Consider the following 8,865-nt stretch of genomic DNA (forward strand, 5'->3'; position numbering starts at 1 on the left):
ACATTGAAGGCGGCTGCAGGACTGAGCGGCTCGGGACGTGAAAAACCCAAACCCTTCAATTTTGGTGATTTTGAGGAGCTGACGACCTTCTAGGACTGTCATAGGAATCTGGTGAATACCAACTACGACAAATTTCTGGTGGGAGGTACAAAGAAAAATTCCCGTTTAATTTCTTTTATCATTGCTTGGATGTTGAAACCTCGTTTGCATAACCATGCCCAAATGTCAAGGGATGACATTTTATTGATGCATGTGATTAAAAATAATCAAGATTGATTGGGTATCAATCGTTAATGATTGTATGTGGAAGGCAAGACGGAAAGAGGATGGACCGATTCCGTATGCTCTGTTGCTGTCAAAATTTTTTGAGAATGCAGGGGTGGACCTGACCGGGGAGAAGAAAATAATTCTCCATGCTTCTAATATGATTGAAAAATCTTCCTTGCATCACATGGGGATGCTCAAACAGGAAGACAAATGGGTGTTTAAAGGAGATGTACCCCCAACTCCTGAGCCTACAACAAATGAAGACGGTGTTCCATCACATGATGAGGATCAGCCACCACAGGTGGAAGCTGAACCTGACAGGGAACAAGAAGCGGAGCCGAAACCATTCTCACCTTTTGATCAAATCATAATAAATAAGCTTGATGCGGTGATGGAGATGTCTAGGAGGCATGAGTCCTTGTTTTCTAGTATTCTTAACAGGTTTGATGATCTTGATCGTGAGGTGAACCAACTCAAGACTCACCTAGGCATTCTTGAAGATGAAGAGTGATTTGTGTTCTGTTCTACTGATTAGTTTTAATTAGGATTTCTAAATTCTGTTTTTGGATTTTAATTTCGATTTGGTTGTAATATTTTAATTCTGGAACAATTTACTTGCTTTAATCTGTTGAACAATTAAATTCTGATGGTATTTAAAGTTTGAATTGCTGTTATATTATTTTGAATGAGGTACCAAATTCTAATTTGGTTGGCTGGTGCATTGATGCTCTGGTTTTTGAGCATATTGGTTGATGTTCTGTTTTTGGAACATTGATATGTGGTTTTTGATATTTGATTGGCATAATTGATAAAAATTATGGACTATGAATTGTAATAATGCACTGCACATTGTGATTTTGGTTGACAAATGAATGTTTTTGCTGCTGATCATATGATTCTTATGGTAATGAATTAGATATTGTGATTGAAGATAACTTGATAAATCTGACAATTTTCTGTTCACAAAGTTTGAATGCATATAGCTTATATTGTGTATTGTGAAAAAATATGGCTTGATTTGTTTTTGATAATTCCAAAGGGGGAGAAAGGTTGTTGTGTGTTGTATGGCTTTGGTTTTGCAGGTGTTGTGCTTTGCAAGTTTTGTGTTTTGCAGGTATTGGAAGAAAAGCAAAATGGTCGAAGCCTAGCTTGATTTGTCATGATTTGTGTCATGGTTTGTCATCATCAAAAAGGGGGAGATTGTTGAGCTTAGGGGAGCCTGAACTTGATGATATCACCTTTGAAGCTCAAAGAGTTTTGATGATCACAAATGTGTGTCAAGGACAACAACAAACAACAACAACTTAGAAGGCAAAAACAAAGTCAAAGAAAGTGCTATGTAATAGGAATTAGTGTATAAATTGTTTTGAATGAGTTTATTTGTTATGAGTGTTGTGTGCATGAGCTAAATCTATATCTAAACTAATTAGAGAGTGTATGATGATGAGTTAAAGGGACTAAAAAGTTATTTTGAGACATAAAACGAAGTTTTGAAAACTAACTCAAAATAATCGATTATCATTAAATATAATCGATTATTCCAGCAACAGGCAAAATGGGATGCCTTGTTGCAATAATCGATTATTTGTGAAATAATCGATTATCCCAGAAATGACTCTCTGGAATAATCGATTATCCAGCAAAATAATCGATTATATTGTTCTTGGTTGGTTTCCAGAAAACATGAAGAACAAAATAATCGATTATTTTTTAAAATAATCGATTATCTGGTTCTGAAATTTTTATAAATAGTTTGAACATTTTGAAACTTTAGAACAGAGTTAGAACTGAGAATCAAATTTAGAAAAGAGTTTTTGTGGAGTCTTTGTGAAAATCTTGGAGAGTTTTCTTTGTGAATCCAACAAGAAAAATGTTTGTGAAAAACATTGGAAAAAGATCATCATCATCATCACATTCTTGAAAGGGGAAGATTAAGATTTGCTTCTGAATTCCAGGTGAATTCGTTCCTTAATTCTTTGTGTACTTATAAATCTTGAGAGGGTTTCTCAAGTGGTAAGGAATTCTTGTAGTGGGTTTCTACAAGGGGTGATTTCTTGAGGTCAAGAAAGTGGTTATCTTGAATGTAGGAGTATATGCATATGTGGTATACTTGTAAACCTTCTTCATTAAGATAGTGGAACAAATCTTGATCAGGTTCTGATTGAGGACTAGATATAGGTCACATGTGGAGTGGCTGAACCAGGATAAAAGACTTGTGCAATCTTCTTCTACTCTTATCTTTTACTTTGAGTAATATCTTGATTGTACATTAAAGAAGATGATTCTTGATTAACATGTGTGCATGAATGATGTTGGTTTAAACTAAATTAAAGCATTACATATTAGTGTTAACTTTGAACCTCATTATTTTGTAATCAAGAAAGCATATAGAATTCATTCTTCTATAACAAGTCTTTGAAGAAACTTCATTGAAAATTCAATTTTAGAAAAGTTTAAGTGAAATAAAGATCCTAAATACTCTAAAATTTTTAAAGTGTCATAGAATCCAATTCACCCCCCCTCTTGGATTGTGCCATTCTTTTCTATCACTAGAGAACCCTTGGGATGTCACACCTAGTACGGAAAAATCCCATGCCTGGCCTCAAGCCAACTTGATGTGCTTCCACTTGGATGCACATGGATTCTTCACTCCTTCTCGGATTCCTTAGATGATTCTTCAAGGATTAGAGACGCCTCAAAGGAGCAAGGTGACCTAGGCTTGCATACAAGCTAAGTTCTAAGAAGGTAAGGTGTCCTAGCTCTACAAGGAGAAGCTCTCAAGGAGGGTAGAGGCTAGGAGCAAAAATGACTTCGGAGGAGAGATTTCTTTGAGAAGAATACTCATTCAATAATGTCCAAAGTGTCTACAAAACTCGGTCATAAGGAAGTTTATAGGCTAAATTAGGTTAAGGGTTTAAGTTGGGTTTACCTAGAGTTAAGTAAAACCATGGTATGGTTATCTTAACTCTAGGCGCCAAAATTTGAATTATTAAATTCAAATTTTGGTGCCAACCGGTCACCCTCCCATGTGCACACATTTGGCATGTAATTAGGAAGCCATTTGAGTTGCATTTCGGATCACACCATGTGCATGTGTTGCACATGGCCGAAATGCACACCAAATGTGCTACTAATTAAATGCTAATGTAATTCCACATGTAACTCTAATTAACCTAAATTCAAATGACCTTCAAATGAAACTCCTATGCTACTAGGCCGAAAATACAAGGCCCAAAAGAAATACATGGCACTAAGGCCTACTCCTATACTAGCCCTAATCTAATTGGGCTTGATTCAAGGCCCAACAAAATAAAGTGGTGGGTTTTCCTTGGGCTTGGGCCCACTCTTCATGCATCCTTCTTGCCATTGCTCTAGTAGTTGGGCCCTTAGCCCATGGGCCTCCTCCATCATCCCCTCCCTCTTGAAGAGGATTTGACCTCAAATCCAGAGCATCCTCCTGTAGGGTAGCTAGTCCTGTAAACAAAGAGAGATCAGAAACATTGAAACTAGAACTAACACCATACTCAGAAGGGAGATCTAGAACATAGGCATTGTTATTGATTTTCCTAAGAATTTGGAAGGGTCCATCTCCTCTAGGACTAAGCTTGGACTTTCTTTTGGAAGGAAACCTATCCTTCCTAAGGTGTAGCCAAACCCAGTCACCTTCCTTGAAGATAACTTCCTTCCTACCCTTATTATTGTATTTTTGGTATTTTTCTGTTTGGGATTGAATATGATCTCGAACCCTCTCATGTAATTTCTTGACAAACTCAGCCCTAGATGTGCCTTCTTTATGAATAAAGGAAGCAACATCCGGAAGAGGTAATAAATCCAATGGAGTAAGAGGATTAAAGCCATAAACAACCTCAAATGGAGACATGTTAGTGGTCTTGTGAACCACCCTATTGTAGGCAAACTCCACATGAGGAAGATAGTCATCCCATGACTTCTTATTGCCTTTGAGGATTGCCCTCAACATAGTCCCCAGAGACCTATTTACTACCTCAGTTTGCCCATCAGTTTGGGGATGACATGTGGTAGAAAATAGTAGTTTAGTTCCAAGCCTTGCGCAAAGAGTTTTCCAAAAATGGCTTAAAAACTTAACATCTCTATCAGAGACTATAGTTTTGGGTAACCCATGGAGTCGCACAATCTCTTGAAAGAATAACTTAGCAATGTTACTTGCATCATCCACTTTGTGGCATGGAATAAAATGTGCCATTTTGCTAAAACGGTCCACAACCACAAATATGGAATCCTTTCCTCGTTGGGTGCGAGGCAAACCAAGGATAAAATCCATGGAAATGTCTACCCAAGGAGAAGAGGATATAGGCAAGGGTGTGTATAGCCCATGAGGTTTAGTGGTAGACTTTGCTTGTAAACAAGCAATGCAACTACTACAAAACCGTTGGACATCTCTCTTCATATGAGGCCAAAAGAATTTCTCTCTCAAAAGAGAAAGAGTCTTCTCAATTCCAAAATGCCCCATGAGCCCACCCTCATGGCTCTCCCTAACCAAAAGTTTTCTAATAGATCCTTGGGGTATACAAAGTTTGTTTTCTTTAAAAAGAAACCCCTCAGAAATATAGTAACCTTGGTAAGGTTTTTGAATACATAAAGAATAAAAGTTAGCAAAATCAAGGTCTTTCTCATACAACTCCTTGATGTCATCAAAACCTAGTATCTGAGAACCTAGGGTGTTCAATAAAACATGTCTCCGTGACAAAGCATCAGCTACTACATTAGTAGAGCCCTTTTTGTATTTGATGACATAAGGAAATTGTTCTAAATACTCCACCCATTTTGCATGCCTTTTATTTAATTTATGTTGACCCTTCAAATATTTAAGTGATTCATGATCACTATGTATGACAAATTCCTTGGTTACAAGATAATGTTCCCAAGTGTGAAGGGCACGAACTAAAGCATATAACTCTTTGTCATAGGTAGGGTAGTTCAAGGTAGCCCCATGAAGTTTTTCACTGAAATAAGCTATTGGGTGGCCACCTTGTAACAACACAGCTCCTATGCCAAGTCCTGAAGCATCACATTCTAGCTCAAAAGTTTTAGAAAAATCAGGCAGAGCTAGAACAGGTGCTTGAGTGAGCTTATGCTTTAGATCTTGGAAAGCTAAGGTATGTTTTTCCTTCCATTCAAAGGCCACATCCTTCTTCACCAACTCATTGAGAGGTGAAGCTAATGTAGAGAAGTTAGGAACAAATCTCCTATAAAAGCTTGTCAATCCATGGAAGCTCCTAACTTCACTTACATTAGTAGGAATAGGCCATTCTTGGATGGCTTTAATTTTCTCGGGGTCCACATGAACCCCATTTTTACTCACCACAAACCCTAAAAAAATAACATTATCTACACAAAAAGTACACTTGTCTACATTGGCAAACAAGTGATTGTTTCTAAGAACAAGAAAAACTTGTCTTAGGTGATCCACATGATCACTTAGACTTTGGCTATAGATTAGAATATCATCAAAATAAACAACTACAAACTTACCAATGCAATCCCTAAGAGCATGATTCATCAACCTCATGAATGTACTAGGTGCATTAGTAAGCCCAAAAGGCATTACTAACCATTCATATAATCCAAACTTAGTCTTAAAAGCGGTTTTCCACTCATCACCTTCTTTGATTCTAATTTGGTGATATCCACTCTTAAGATCTACCTTGGAAAATATGGATGACCCATGCAATTCATCAAGCATGTCATCAAGCCTAGGAATTGGGTGCCTATATTTTATGGTAATGTTGTTGATGGCTCTACAGTCACAACACATCCTCCATTTTCCATCTTTTTTTGGCACCAAAATGACAGGTACAGCACAAGGACTTAGACTCTTTTGAATCCAGCCCTTCTCCAACAACTCATGTACTTGCTTCTCTATCTCTTTGGTTTCTTGTGGATTAGTCCTATAAGCTGGTCTATTTGGAAGACTAGCCCCAGGCACAAGATCTATTTGATGCTCTATTCCCCTAAAAGGTGGAAGTCCAACTGGACCTTCTTTGGGAAATATATCATCAAATTCATCTAAAAGATTTTTCACCTTAAGAGGTAGAGTAGTTTCCAAAGAAGATGTGGCAGTGCAAGTTAATGTTCCTCTACACATGAGGATATGAGATGATGATTCAAGAAAGAGAGAAGTTTTGTGTAAAGGTTTTGATTGAAAACTCTCTTCTTGAACTATCTCTAGAGAGGGAACATTAATCTCTCTAGAATCCTCCTTTTCATCAATTTTTAAAAGTTTTTTTTTTTCAACTTTTTTTTGTTTTCCTTTTTCTTGCTCACGTTTGGCCTTCATTTGTACTTGATCTTCTTTCACTTGTGAAGGTGATAAAGGATGAAGCACAAACTTTTTACCCTTATGTGTGAAAGTTATTTTATTAGTTAGGCCATCATGATGAGTTTGTTTATCAAATTGTCATGGCCTACCTAATAAAATATGACAAGCCTCCATAGGAACTACATCACATTTAACTTTATCTTGATAGTTCCCTATGGAAAACTCTACTTCCACTTGTTGGTTGACCACCATATCCCCATCATCATTAAGCCAATGAAGTTGATAAGGTTTTGGATGGGGTGTGGTAGTCAAACCCAACTTTTCAACCATCCTAGTGCTACAACAATTGCACCAAGATCCACTATCCACTATGAGAGAACAAGCCTTGTTTGAAATGTTACATCTTGTATGAAAGATGTTCTCTCTTTGGGATTGTGTATCACTAGGTTGGTTATTGAGGATCCTTCTCATCATAAGAAGTTCCCCATTATAAGGGTAAGTAACCTCACATGACTCTTCTTCACTTGCTTCTTCTTCATCCTCACTGGAAGATGAAGAAGTAGTAGCTTCATCTTGGCTACTATAAATATCTTGGCCCCTTAAAATCATAACTTTCTTAGTAGGGCATTGAGAAGCAATGTGGCCTCTCCCAAGACACTTAAAGCATTTTATGTCACTAGTCTTAGTGCTAGTGTGTGAAGTGTTTGTTTTCTTCTCTTTTTCTTTTTCTTTACCTTTGTCTAGGTTTTTAGAGGGAAAAGTATTTTTTTCGAAATCATTTTTCTTGCCCTCCCTCTGGTAGTCAACTTTTGAAAAAGATGATGAGTATGAGCTTTTAGAACCTTTTCGCAAATTTTGTTGTTCAACCTTGATGCAAAGTTGAACCAAATCATTTAAATCCCTATAAGGGAGAAGCTCTACTTTATCTCTTATGTCAAAAGTCAACCCACTCAAAAACCTAGCAATTGTTATATTTTCTTCCTCCCTAATACCAGCCCTCATTAAGTACAACTCCATTGTTTGTCTATACTCTTCCACAGTCATATTTTTTTGATGGAGTCGTTGGAGCTTATTGATAAGCTCCCTAGTATAGTAAGAGGGAATATGTCTCCTCCTCAAGGCACTCCTTAATTCATTCCAATATTGAATTGGAGGGTCATTATGGAGACGCCTATCCCTCACTAAAGAAGTCCACCAATACATGGCGTGACCTTGAAAACTTAGGGTTGCTAAGGAGACTTTTCTTTCTTCATTCACTTGATGACAAGTGAAAATTTGTTCCACCTTCATTTCCCAATCTAGGTACCCCTCAACATCATCTTTCCCATGAAAATAAGGGAGATCTACCCTAGATTCCCTTGGCTTGGGGGCCCTATGCACTCTTCTAGGAGGTGGTTGATAATGATCTCCTAAAGCAAGACTATCATCATTCATTGACTCTCCTAGAGTAGAACTATGGTGGGAGCTATGTCTACTTCGGTGCTTGTGATGTAATTTTTCTTCTTTCTCCTTTAATATTCGAATCTCTTCCTCTAAAGTAGCAAGTTGAGCCTCTCTTTCAAGTTTTTCTTTAAGTTTTTGCTTGGCTTCTTGCTTCTTCCAAAGCTTAAGTGATCTTAATTCATGTGTTACTTTTGACAAGTCATTGTAATCACTTGAATTACTATCACTTTGAGGAGTAGAAAACTCTTCCATTATAGGAGAAAGGGGCTTTTTGAGAAATGATTTTTGAAAATCAATTGTTTTTATGCAAGGTTAAGACTAAGTACTTAGAGGATTATGTATACAAATTGAACTTTGGAGGGAGGTGAGCTACTAGGAGCCACTTAAAAACCAAGCCTCTTCAAGTAAAAATTACTAATCCCCTTTGTAGTTAATCTCTACCAAATTCTTTTCAATGAAAATGATTTTTGATGTTTTTGTGAACTATGATAAGCTAGACGTATAAAAGCAATTAAAACAAGGATTAAACAACAAAAATTAAACTACCTAACGTATCCTAAGGTGAGAGCTTGAGAGATACCAAAGATCAATCAAGGACCACTCCCACCAAGTACTAACGAAAATTGTAAACTTAAGGAGAGATGGTTGTGTACCAAAGACACTCCCAAGACACTCCTTGTAAAGGCCAAATACAAAGTATAACAACAAAGAGCAAGTGGCTGAAATGAAATATTAAAAACAGCCACAAAGAATTAGTGATGGATTAGTGACCAAATTTTGCAACAAAATTCAAATTTAGTAAGGTAAAAATCGGTCACTAAAAATCCGTCACTAATGCTTATACATTTTTTTTTTTA

The sequence above is a fragment of the Cajanus cajan genome, chromosome 2, assembly GCF_000230855.2.
Source record: "Cajanus cajan strain Asha chromosome 2, NIPB_CcT2T_4, whole genome shotgun sequence".
NCBI classification, from domain to species: Eukaryota; Viridiplantae; Streptophyta; class Magnoliopsida; order Fabales; family Fabaceae; genus Cajanus; species Cajanus cajan.